Here is a 13,572-nt window from a genome sequence, read left to right as displayed (position 1 = left end):
AAAGTGGAATGGAAGGGTTGTGAGGCAACTCACTCCTGTGTTGAAGAAAACTGATTTCTTTCACACTTTTTGGAATGTCATAGAGTCATGGAGAGATACAGCACTAAAACAGGCCCTTCAGCCCACCGAGTCTGTGCTGACCAGCAACCACCCATTTACAGTAATCCTACATTAATCCCATATTCCCTAACACATCCCCACCTTCCCTCAATTCTCCTACCACCTGCCTACACTCGGGCAATTTACAATGGCCAATTTACCTATCAACCGGCAAGTCTTTGCCTGTGGGAGGAAACCAGAGCACCTGTCGGAAACCCACGCGGTCACAGGAAGAACTTGCAAACTCCACACAGGCAGTACCCAGAACCGAACCCGGGTCGCTGGAGCTGTGAGGCTGCAGTGTTTTTTTCCAGATCTTTATGAATAAAGTATATTTTGGAAAAACAAAATTCTGAATGAAGCAGGCGCAGTCGATGGGTGCATCTCCTTCACTATCTTTCACCGCCACCCTAACGGTGTTACACACCCCCTGGCCTGGAGCTCTGGTGTTGGTTGCAGCCATTTTTACTTGACGCTTTCCTGGGACAAGTACTAAATCCTCAACTGACAGGGAAACCACCACCACGGTAGATCTCCAATCCAAAAGGGCGGAATGCCCTAAATACGGTGCTGAAACCACCTCCCACCCCCCCAAAAAAACACAAAAACAGCACCTGCATTATCAAACGCCACTGATCACGGTCTATCCCCTGCCAGCTAAGTCCAAGCATTGAGGTGGAGAAGTGCGTACTTGGAGCTGCGAAGAAACGAGCACGAGTGTTTATAGCAAAAAATATTTGGGAGCTGAAACACTGTCCAGCAACAGCTAGTAAATTCTATTTTTGATTCATATAATCAGGGGTGAGCGCACAAGCAGACCCCCAACTATCACAAATTCTGCAGTTGAGTATCCCACATTTGAAGACATCGCAAGCATCAGCAAATCCACAGTACAATAGGTTAGCCTCATCCTGGGAGAACTTTTTTCTTTATTTCCAAAATATACTTTATTCATAAAAATCTGTAAAAATTACATTGCCAAACAGTTTCCAAACAGCACCAAAAAATACAAACATTGCAAGGGAGATCAGTTTCCTTACATACAATCATGAGTTGCCTCACAACTCTTCCATTTCACGATTGTCATGCCAATTATAGTTTCACATTTACAGCAAAAGTAAATATCAACAAAACAGTTCGAGGGGTTTCCCATGGATCCAGCCCATCAGTCCAGCTTGATGGGGGGACCTTACTTTTTTTTTTAATTTCCAAAATATACTTTATTCATAAAAATCTGTAAAAATTACATTGCCAAACAGTTTCCAAACAGCACCAAAAAATACAAACATTGCAAGGGAGATCAGTTTCCTTCAATACTGTCATGAGTTTCTTCACAACCCTTCCATTTCACAATTGTCATGTCAATTACACTTTTACATTTACAGCAATTGAGAATATTAACGATACAGTTCGAGGGGTTTCCCATGGATCCAGCCCCTCAGTCCAGCTTGGTGGGGGAACCTTACACTGTGGTCTTTCCCCATTGAGCCTTTGCTGCGGCTGCCCCAAGCTTTAGTGCGTCCCTCAGCACGTAGTCCTGGACCTTGGAATGTGCCAGTCTGCAACATTCGGTGGTGGACAACTCTTTGCGCTGGAAGACCAGCAGGTTTCGGGCAGACCAAAGGGCGTCATTCACCGAATTGATAGTCCTCCAGCAGCAGTTGATGTTTGTCTCGGTGTGCGTCACTGGGAACAGCCCGTAGAGCACAGAATCCTGTGTTACAGAGCTGCTTGGGATGAACCTTGACAAAAACCACTGCATCTCTTTCCACACCTGCTTTGCAAAGGCACATTCCAGGAGGAGGTGGGCGGCCGTCTCTTCCCCACCACAGCCAACACGGGGGCACTGTGCGGAGGGGGCGAGACTTCGGGTGTGCGTGAAGGATCTGACGGGGAGGGCCCTTCTCACCACCAGCCAAGCTACGTCTTGGTGCTTGTTTGAAAGTTCTGGTGATGAGGCATTCCGCCAAATGACTTTGACGGTCTGCTCGGGGAACCATCCGACAGGATCCACCGTTTCCTTTTCCCGTAGGGCCTTGAGGACATTCCGTGCAGACCACTGCCTGATGGACCGGTGGTCAAAGGTGTTTTCCCGCAGAAACTGCTCCACGAAGGATAGATGGTACGGCACGTCCCAACTGCACGGAGCGTTCCGCGGCAATGTGACCAGGCCCATCTTTCGCAACACCGGGGACAGATAGAACCTCAGCACGTAGTGACACTTGGAGTTTGCGTACTGGGGATCTACACACAGCTTGATGCAGCCGCACACGAAGGTGGTCATCAGGATGAGGGCCACGTTGGGTACATTTTTCCCGCCCTTGTCCAGAGATTTGAACATCGTGTCCCTCCGGACCCGGTCCATTTTAGTTCCCCAGACGAAGCGGAAAATGGCTTGGGTGACTGCCACGGCGCAGGAGTGGGGTATGGGCCAGACCTGCGCCACGTAGAGCAACAACGTGAGCGCCTCGCACCTGATGACCAGGTTCTTACCCACAATGGAGAGAGATCGCTGCCCCCACATGCCCAACTTTTGTCGTACCTTGGCTACTCGCTCCTCCCATGTTTTGGTGCACGCCCCGGCTCTTCCGAACCATATCCCCAGCACCTTCAGGTAATCTGACCTGACGGTGAAGGGGACAAAGGATCGGTCAGCCCAGTTCCCAAAGAACATGGCCTCGCTCTTGCCATGGTTAACTTTGGCTCCCGAGGCCAGTTCGAACTGGTCGCAGATGCTCATCAGTCTGCGCACGGACAGCGGATCCGAGCAGAAAACGGCGACGTCATCCATGTACAGGGAGGTTTTGACCTGAGTGCCTCCGCTGCCTGGGATTGTCACCCCTCTTATGCTCGCATCCTTCCTAATATACTCAGCAAAGGGTTCAATACAGCAAACAAACAAGACCGGGGACAGAGGACAGCCCTGTCTGACTCCAGATTTGATCGGGAAACTTTCAGATTCCCACCCGTTGATTGAGACTGCGCTACTGATGTTTGTGTAGAGCAGTTGGATCCAATTGCAGATTCCCTACCCAAACCCCATTTTGGAAAGCACGTCCATCATGTAGGTGTGCGATATCCTGTCAAAAGCCTTCTCCTGGTCCAGGCTGATGAGGCAGGTGTCCAACCTCCTGTCCCGTACGTAGGCGATCGTATCCCTGAGTAGCGCGAGACTATCAGAGATCTTCCTGCCGGGTACAGTACAGGTCTGATCGGGGTGAATCACCAACTCCAGAGCAGACTTGACTCGACTGGCTATGACTTTGGACAGAATCTTGTAATCAACATTAAGCAGTGAGATGGGCCGCCAATTTCTGATTTCTGCCCTCTCCCCCTTCTGCTTGTAAATGAACGTGATGATGCCTTTTCTCATGGATTCTGACATGCTGCCGGCCAGGAGCATACTCTCGTATACTTCCAGCAGATCCGGGCCAACCCAGTCCCACAGCGCCGAGTAAAACTCGACCGGTAAGCCGTCGCTCCCGGGAGTTTTACTCGTCTCGAAAGGCTCGACGGCCTTTGTCAGCTCGTCCAGAGTTAGCGGCTTGTCCAGTCTCTCCCTCCTGCTGTCATCTAGGACCTCTGTGATAGATGACAGGAAGGACTGGGAGGCTCTGCTGTCTGTGGGCTTCGCGTCATGCAGCCCAGCAAAAAAGGATTTGCTGATCCTTAGTATGTCGGACTGCGAAGACGTTACCGAGCCATCTTCTTCCTTCAGGCTGCTGATAACAGAGCTCTCTCTGTGTACCTTTTGGAAGAAGTAACGCGAGCACATCTCATCCTGCTCGATGGAGCGGACTCTGGACCGGAAGATGATCTTGGAGGCCTCCTTGGCAAAGAGCGAGGCCTGCTGGCTCTTCACCTCTTGGAGGTTCTCCTTGATCTCGACCCCCATTGACTGCAACCGGAGTAGATTTTGCATAATTTTCTGGAGTCGGGACATTTCCCTCTGTCTCTCTCTCGCCTTCTGAACACCTTTGTGGATGAAGAACCTCTTGATGTTCTCCTTAATCGCTTCCCACCAGTGAACTGGAGACTGAAAGAGGGGTTTCACGGTCCTCCAACCTTTGTAATCCCTTTTGAGTTCCTCAACGTTCTCTGGGGTCAGCAGTGTAGCATTGAGTTTCCACGTCCCTCTGCCAACCCGCTGGACGTCCTGTAAGTGACAGTCAGCCAGTAAGAGGCAGTGGTCGGAGAAGAACACCGGCTTGACGTCGGTGGATCCGACCGTGACAGCACGAGACACAAACAGGAAGTCAATCCTGGAACGGGCAGACCCGTCCGATCTTGACCATGTGTATCTGCGCTGCGCTCTGTCTGCAGGTTTGCTGAAGACGTCGTGCAGTTTGGCATCTTTAACTGTTTCTATTAGGAATCTGGACGTAGCGTCCAGTTTGCTGTCGTCACTGCCGGATCGTCCAGCTGCATCGATGATGCAGTTGAAGTCACCGCCTAGGATGACCGGCCTGGACGTCGCCAGCAGCAGTTGGAGCTGCTGGAAGACGGTCAGCCGCTCGCTGCGTTGTACCGGGGCGTACACGTTGATCAACCGGAGCGGAGCGTTGTTGTACATCACGTCTGCTACGAGGAGGCGGCCGCCCACCACCTGATTAACTTCGGAGATGGTGAAGTTACCTCCCCGCAGCAGAATACCCAGGCCGGAGGAACGGCAGTCATTACCCCCCGACCAGATCGATGGCCCGTGGGACCACCATCGCGACCACTGCCTGTAGGTGCTGAGGTGTGGTATTCCACACTCCTGCAGAAACAGTAGGTCAGCTTTGACCTTGGCAAGGTAATCCAAGGTTGAAATACATCGCGTAGTAGATTTAATGCTACGCACATTAATGGAAGCAATTCTTACACCCATTTTTTACTAAAAATTAGTTGTTGCTTCCCATACCATTTGTCCTCGCTAGTCCCAGTCCTTCGGGATGTTCCTGCATACCCATCGTGTGCGCAAGCAGTTTCACGTTGATTGGGCTCAGACACCCCTCCTGATTTTTCATGCAGGGTTTGTTCCGCTCGGGTGACATCGGGGGGGTCTTGTAGCCAGAGAGCATTGGGTTGTCCTCAGCTGCTTCCATCTGTTCCTCCTCGAAAACATCACAGCTCCCGGTCTCCCGGAGCTCAGGTGCGCCAGACGTGTCTTTGCTTCCGGTGTCCCGGAGCTGAGATGCGTTGGCCACGTCGTTACGTGTGGGGCATTGGGGTTGGGCCACGCCGGGCCCATCACAGCTTCCAGTGCCTGGGGGCTGGGATGCTTTACCATCCCTCTCGGAGTTCTGCCGCCTCTTTTGAAGGGGCTGTCGTTCCAGCATTTCCCCGTCCAGTGAGGAGGAGTTGTTGCAGTCTGATTCAGAAGAGAGCCTCCTCTTGCCACTGGTTTGGGTGGTGGCGTTGGGATGTTTTTTCTTTGTGGTTTTCCTCTGGACCACTTGCCACTGACCTGTTTGTGTAGATAGGCTGACTGGAGGGGAAGCGATGTTGGATTTGGTGCTTGGCAACGAACAAGGCCAGGTGGCAGATCTCTCGGTGGGAGAGCATTTCGGTGATAGTGATCACAACTCCCTGACCTTTACTATCGTCATGGAGAGGGACAGGAGCAGACGGGATGGGAAAATATTTAATTGGGGGAGGGGGAATTACAATGCTATTAGGCAGGAACTGGGGTGCATAAATTGGGAACAGATGTTCTCAGGGAAATGCACGACAGAAATGTGGAGGTTGTTTAGGGAGCACTTGCTGCGACTGCTGGATAGTTTTGTCCCGATGAGGCAAGGAAGGGATGGTAGGGTGAAGGAACCTTGGATGACAAGAAATGTGGAACAGCTAGTCAAGAGGAAGAAGGAAGCTTACTTAAGGTTGAGGAAGCAAGGATCAGACAGGGCTCTAGAGGGTTACAAGGTAGCCAGGAAGGAACTGAAGAATGGACTTAGGAGAGCTAGAAGGGGACATGAAAAAGTCTTGGCGGGTAGGATTAAGGAAAATCCCAATGCGTTCTACACTTATGTGAGGAACAAGAGGATGGCCAGAGTGAGGGTAGGACCGATCAAGGATAGTGGAGGGAACTTGTGCCTGGAGTCGGAGGAGGTAGGGGAGGTCCTAAATGAATACTTTGCTTCAGTATTCACTAGTGAGAGGGACCTGGACGGTTGTGAGGACAGCGTGGAACAGGCTGATATGCTCGAACAGGTTGATGTTAAGAGGGAGGATGTGCTGGAAATTTTGAAAGACATGAGGACAGATAAGTCCCTGGGGCCAGCCGGGATATACCCAAGGATATTAAGGGAAGCGAGGGAAGAGATTGCCGCGCCTTTGGCGATGATCTTTGCGTCCTCACTGTCCACTGGAGTAGTACCACATGATTGGAGGGTGGCAAATGTTATTCCCTTGTTCAAGAAAGGGAATAGAGATAACCCTGGGAATTATAGACCAGTCAGTCTTACGTAGGTAGTGGGCAAATTATTGGAGAGGATTCTGAGAGACAGGATTTATGATTAGTTGGAAAAGCATAGTTTGATTAGAGACGGTCAGCATGGCTTTGTGAGGGGCAGGTCATGCCTCACAAGCCTGATTACATTCTTTGAAGATGTGACAAAACACATTGATGAAGGAAGAGCAGTGGATGTGGTGTATATGGATTTCAGCAAGGCGTTTGATAAGGTTCCCCATGGTAGGCTCATTCAGAAAGTAAGGAGGCATGGGATGCAGGGAAAGTTGGCTGTCTGGATACAGAATTGGCTGGCCCATAGAAGACAGAGGGTGGTAGTAGATGGAAAGTATTCAGCCTGGAGCTCGGTGACCAGTGGTGTTCCACAGGGATCTGTTCTGGGACCTCTGCTCTTTGTGATTTTTATAAATGACTTGGATGAGGAAGTGGAAGTCTGGGTTAGCAAGTTTGCCGATGACACGAAGGTTGCTGGAGTTGTGGATAGTGTGGAAGGCTGTTGTAGGTTGCAACAGGACATTGACAGGATGCAGAGCTGGGCTGGGAAGTGGCAGATGGAGTTCAACCTGGAAAAGTGTGAAGTGATTCATTTTGGAGGGTTGAATTTGAATGCAGAATACAGGCGAAAAGACAGGATTCTTGGTAGTGTGGAGGAACAGAGGGATCTTGGGGCCCATGTCCATAGATCGCTCAAAGTTGCCACCCAAGTTGATAGGGTTGTTAAGAAGGCGTATGGTGTGTTGGCTTTCATTAACAGGGGGATTGAGTTTAAGAGCCGCGAGGTTATGCAGCAGCTCTATAAAGCCCTGGTTAGACCACACTTGGAATATTGTGTTCAGTTCTGGTCGTCTCATTATAGGAAGGATGTGGAAGCTTTAGAGAGGGTGCAGAGGAGATTTATCAGGATGCTGCCTGGACTGGAGGGCATGTCTTACGAAGAAAGATTGAGGGAGCTGGGACTTTTCTCATTGGAACGAAGAAGGATGAGAGGTGACTTGATAGAGGGGTACAAGATGATGAGAGGCATAGATAGAGTGGATAGCCAGAGACTTTTTCCCAGGGTGGAAAGGGCTAACACCAGGGGGCATAATTTTAAGGTGATGGAGGAAGGTTTCGGGGAGATGTCAGAGGTAGGTTCTTCACACAAGAGAGTGGTGGGTGCATGGAATGCACTGCCAGATGTGGTAGTAGAAGCAGATACATTAGGGACATTTAAGCGTCTCTTGGATAGGTACATGGATGATAGTAGAATGAAGGGTATGTAGGTAGTTTTGATCTTAGAGTAGGTTAAAGTTTCGGCACATCATCGTGGGCCGAAGGGCCTGTACTGTGCTGCACTGTTCTATGTTCAATAACACAGGTGTTGGGAGGCTCAGCCTGGCTACGCAATGTTACAAGGACGCTGAGTGACACCATCGACAACGAGACAGAGAGGAAAACACACAGAAAACGAATAGACTGTGAGGAAGCAAAAGTGAGGAACGGAGAGAGAGAGAGACAGACAACGAAACTGAGATGGAGAAACAAGGCATTTGTATGATTGTGCTCTCCCTGTTGTCTAAAGGTATTTCCTGTTGTGTAAATATGTTTTCTGTTGTGTAAAGATGTACCCTGTTGTTGTGTAAAGGTTTTCCCTGTTATTGTTTTATTTTCTGTTGCTGACCGTCTCCTCACTGTGACCATTTGTCCTAGTTTTATTGTGGCCAAAATCACCATCTGGTGGTGGAGAGGAGGCTCTGCAGGAAGGGGTTGACAAAGTGGGAGAGACTCGGCTGGTCCGTGTTTGCAGTTTGTGTTCGTGTGAGCAAAAGTGATTTGTTACTGATTGATGTGTTCACTCAAAGGAAAAAGCTGATTGCAATCGAGCACATCTTGTTATTATGGGGAAACACTTGATATTTTGAATGTGATCGGTTTGTGTTACGACCAAACATAAATAGCAGAGAATGGTTTCGATTCATCGACCTCTGTGTTATGGGCCCAGCACGCTTCCGCTGCGCCACTCTGCTAACTGTTGGGTTAAATTTTAGCTGCCTGTTAGTGAAATATGTTCATTTCTCCAATGTTTTTATAAAAATAGGATTGTAGTCGGATTTCTCAAGAATCCCGGACTCAGCAACACACGTGCTGACGGACTCACCCTCACTGCACAATGACACAAGGACACTGAGTAACAGCACCGACAATGAGGCAGGCAGAGAAAGACACACAGAAAACCAGGAAGATATTATCAGGACCCAGAAAGGAACAGACAGAGAAAGACACACAGAAAACCAGGAAGAGATTATCAGGACCCAGAAGGGAACAGACAGAGAAAGACACACAGAAAACCAGAAAGAGATTATCAGGACCCAGAAGGGAACAGACAGAGAAAGGTACTGAGCAAACCAGCAAGAGACAACGAAAGACTGATGATTTATGTAATTGTGTTCTCTGTTGTGTAAAGATATTTCCTGCTGTGTAATATGTTCTCTGTTGTGTTACTGTATTCGCTGTTGTGTGAAGATGTTCTCTGTTATTGTGTAAAATGGTTCCCTGTTGGGTAAAGATCTTCTCAGTTGTGTAAATATGATCCGTCTTGTGTAAAAGTGTTCCGGTTTGTTTAAATATGTTCCCTGCTCTGTAATGTAGAGCTGAGTCTGCACTAATGGAATTGCTACAGTATCTTCCAGTCTGATACTGTATGAGGGCTGGAATGTGATCCAAAGCACAGTCTATACAAATTAAATTGCTATTGTATCTTTTAGTTTCACAATCCGGGGGAGTTTTAAACTGAAATCTCAGTTTGTATCTCAGGTTATGCTATCTTTCAGATTCCCTCAATCTGATATCACACTTGAGATTTAGACTTAAAGGATGTACTGGCATTGGAGGAGTTCAAAAGCGATTCACTCAGCTGATTCCTGAGATGAAGGGGTTGACTTATGAAGAACGGCGAAACAGGTTATTCATTCGTGTTTAGAAGAATGAGGGGTGATCTTTTTGAAACGTACAAGATTCTGAGGGTGCTTAACAGGGTGAAGAAGGGTCTCTGACCTGAAACATTAACTCTGCCTCTCTCTTCACAGATGCTGCCAGACCTGCTGAGTATTTCCAACATTTCTTGTTTTTATTAACAGGGTAGATGTTGAGAAAATGTTTCCACTAGTGGGGGAATCTCAAACTAGGCGACATAGTTACAGAATAAGGGGACATTCATTTAAAACTGAGATGCAAAGGAATTTCTTCTCTCAGAGGGTAGTGAATGTCTGGAATTCTCTACCCCAGACAGTATTGGAGGCTAAATCACTTAAAGTATTTAAAGAGGATGTAAATAGATTTTTGAAATATTGGAGAGTTGAGGTCCATGAAGAGCTGGCATGAAAGAGGTGTTGAGGTCTGGGGCAGATCAGCCATGATCTTACTGAATGGCAGGGCAGGCTTGAGGGGCCGAATGGCCTACTCCTGCTCCTATTTCTTCTGTACTTATGTTATGTTATATCTAATGTATATGTCAGGATGCACTATGGGAATTAATACTGAAACTTATAAACTCATAATGTGTGTAAATATTGGGCTGATATTTAACTTGAATCTCAGAGTACATTATTGTAGTTAATTCTGTAAGTTTGAAAAGGGAACTCTGTGCCATAATGAAAACAAGAAATGCTGGAAATACTCAGCAGGTCAGGCAGCATCTGTACAGAGAGAAGCAAAGTTAACGTTTCAGGTCAGTGACCTTTCAGATGCTGCCAGACCTTTTGAAAGTCCATGTACACCACATCAACAGCATTGCCCTCATCATCCCTCTCTGTTACCTCATCAAAAAACTACAGCAGGACAGTTAAACATGATTTTCCCTTAAGATATCCATGCTGGCTTTCTTGAATTAACCCACATTTGTCCATGGGATTATTAATTTTGTCCCGAATTATTCTTTCGAGAAATTTTCCCACCTCCAAAATTGAACTGACTAGGGAGTGAAATGAGGTGAGTTGCTCTAACAGAGAGCCAGCACGGGTTCGACAGTCTGAATGGCCTCCTTCTGTGCTGTAGCCATTCTATGATTGTATGATTCTAGCAACAACTGTTGGTGGAGAGGCAGTGATGCAGGAATGGGTTGACAGAAAGGGGAAAGTCTGGGCTGGTGTGTGTTCGGGTTTGTGAATAAAGGTGATTTGGAAGCTGTGTTCCAAATTGAAGTGTTTACTGGAAGGAAGAAGTTGATGTAAATAAAGAGTAAAACGTGTTAAGATGAAGCGTGGTGTGATTGTGGGCAGCAGTAAATGTAGTGCTGGTGAATTATTTGTGTTAATAAACTTCCACTGCACCCTCTGCTGCAGGCTGCTGTTTATATCCAGCTGTGTATTAGTGCTGTGTGTTAACGAGATAAATGTTTGTTTCAACGCTGTTTACAAAGCAAAAGCATTGCACTCAAACAGTCCCAGACATAGCAACACACGTACAAAAGCAAATTACTGCAGATGCTGGAAATCTGAAACATAAACAGAAAATGCTTGAAATAATCAGCAGGTCTGGCAGCATCTGTGGAGAGAGAACAAAGTTAATGTGAGCTAAGGAAACAGACCTGAACTGTTAACTATTTCTCTCTGCACAGATGCTGCCAGACCTACAGAGCATTTCCAGCATTTTCTGTTTTTATTACAGCAACACAGGTGTTGGGAGGCTCAGCCTGGCTACACAATGTTACAAGGACGCTGAGTAACACCATCGACAACGGGACAGAGCGAAAAACACACAGAAAACCAAGAATAGACTGTGAGGAAGCAAAGGTGAGGGACAGAGAGAGAGACAACGAGACTGAGATGGAGAAACAAGGCATTTGTATGATTGTGTTCTCCCTGTTATCTAAAGGTATTTCCTGTTGTGTAAATATGTTTTCTGTTGTGTAAAGATGTACCCTGTTGTTGTGTAAAGGTTTTCCCTGTTATTGTTTTATTTTCTGTTACTGACCGTCTCCTCACTGTGACCATTTGTCCTGCTTTTATTGTGGCCAACATCACCATCTGGTGGTGGAGAGGAGGCTCTGCAGGAAGGGGTTGACAAAGTGGGAGAGACTCGGCTGGTCCGTGTTTGCAGCTTGTGTTCGTGTGAGCAAAAGTGATTTGTTACTGATTGATGTGTTCACTAGAAAGAAGAAGCTGATTGCAATAGATTGCCTTTGGAAGCAACTTGTTATTTTAGGTAAATACTTGATGTTTTGAAAGAGAACTGTTTGTATTATTACCAAACATAAATAGCAGAGAATGGTTTCGATCCATTGATCCCTGAGTTATTGGCCCAGCACACTTCCGCTGCACCACTCTGCTAACTACTGTTTTCAATTTCAGCTGCCCGTTAGTGAAATATGTTCATTCCCCAATGTTTTTATAAAAATAGGATTGGAGTCGGATTTCTCAAGAATCCCGGACTCAGCAACACACGTGCTGACGGACTCACCCTCACTGCACAATGACACAAGGACACTGAGTAACAGCACCGACAATGAGGCAGGCAGAGAACGACACACAGAAAACCAGGAAGATATTATCAGGACTCAGAAATGAACAGACAGAGAAAGGTACTGAGCAAACCAGCAAGAGACAGCGAGATAAAAGCAAAATACTGCGGATGCTGGAAATCTGAAATAAAAACAAGAAATGCTGGAACCACTCAGCAGGTCTGGCAGCATCTGTGGAAAGAGAAGCAGAGTTAACGTTTCGGGTCAGTGACCCTTCATCAAGGAGGCGAGGACAAATGGTATGGGAAGCAACAACTAATTTTTAGTAAAAAATGGGTGTAAGAATTGCTTCCATTAATGTGCGTAGCATTAAATCTACTACGCGATGTGTTTCAACCTTGGATTACCTTGCCAAGGTCAAAGCTGACCTACTGTTTCTGCAGGAGTGTGGAATACCACACCTCAGCAGCTAGAGGCAGTGGTCGCGATGGTGGTCCCACGGGCCATCGATCTGGTCGGGGGGTAATGACTGCCGTTCCTCCGGCCTGGGTATTCTGCTGCGGGGAGGTAACTTCACCATCTCCGAAGTTAATCAGGTGGTGGGCGGCCGCCTCCTCGTAGCAGACGTGATGTACAACAACGCTCCGCTCCGGTTGATCAACGTGTACGCCCCGGTACAACGCAGCGAGCGGCTGACCGTCTTCCAGCAGCTCCCACTGCTGCTGGCGACGTCCAGGCCGGTCATCCTAGGTGGTGACTTCAACTGCATCATCTGGAGATCTAAAATGGACCAGGGCGGGAGAGACACGATGTTCAAACCTCTGGACAAGGGCGGGAAAAATGTACCCAACGTCGCCCTCATCCTGATGACCACCTTCGTGTGCAGCTGCACCAAGCTGTGTGTGGAGCCCCAGTACACAAACACCAAGTGTCACTACGTGCTGAGGTGTTGCGAAGGATGGGTCTGGTCACATTGCCGCGGATCGCTTCATCCAGTTGGACCATACCGTACCAGCTATCCTTCGTGGGAGTGTTTCTGCGGGAAAACACCTTTGACCACCAATCTATCAGGCAGTGGTCTGCACGGAATGTCCTCAAGGCCCTACGGGAAAAGGAGATGGTGGATCCGGTCGGATGGTTCCCCGAGCAGACTGTCAAAGTCATTTGGCAGAATGCCTCATCACCAGAACTTTCAAACAAGCACCAAGATGTAGCTTGGCTGGTGGTAAGAAGACCCCTTCCTGTCAGATCCTTCCTGCATGCCCGAAGTCTCGCCCCCTCCACACGCGTCCCTCGAGGTGGCTGTGGTGGGGAAGAGACAGTTGCCCACCTCCTTCTGGAATGTGTCTTTGCAAAGCAGGTGTGGAAAGAGATACAGTGGTTTTTGTCGAGGTTCATCCCAAGCAGCTCTGTAACACAGGAGTCTGTGCTCTCCGGGCTGTTCCCAGGGATGCACACCGAGATAAACATTAGCTGCTGCTGGAGGACCATCAATTCGGTGATAGACACTCTTTGGTCTGCCCTAAACTTGCTGCTCTTCCAGCGCAAAGAGTTGTTCACGACCGAGTTTTGCAGACAGGCA

The sequence above is a fragment of the Heterodontus francisci genome, unplaced genomic scaffold (genome assembly GCF_036365525.1).
Source record: "Heterodontus francisci isolate sHetFra1 unplaced genomic scaffold, sHetFra1.hap1 HAP1_SCAFFOLD_184, whole genome shotgun sequence".
In the NCBI taxonomy this organism is placed as follows: Eukaryota; Metazoa; Chordata; class Chondrichthyes; order Heterodontiformes; family Heterodontidae; genus Heterodontus; species Heterodontus francisci.
This window is presented reverse-complemented; position numbering follows the sequence as displayed.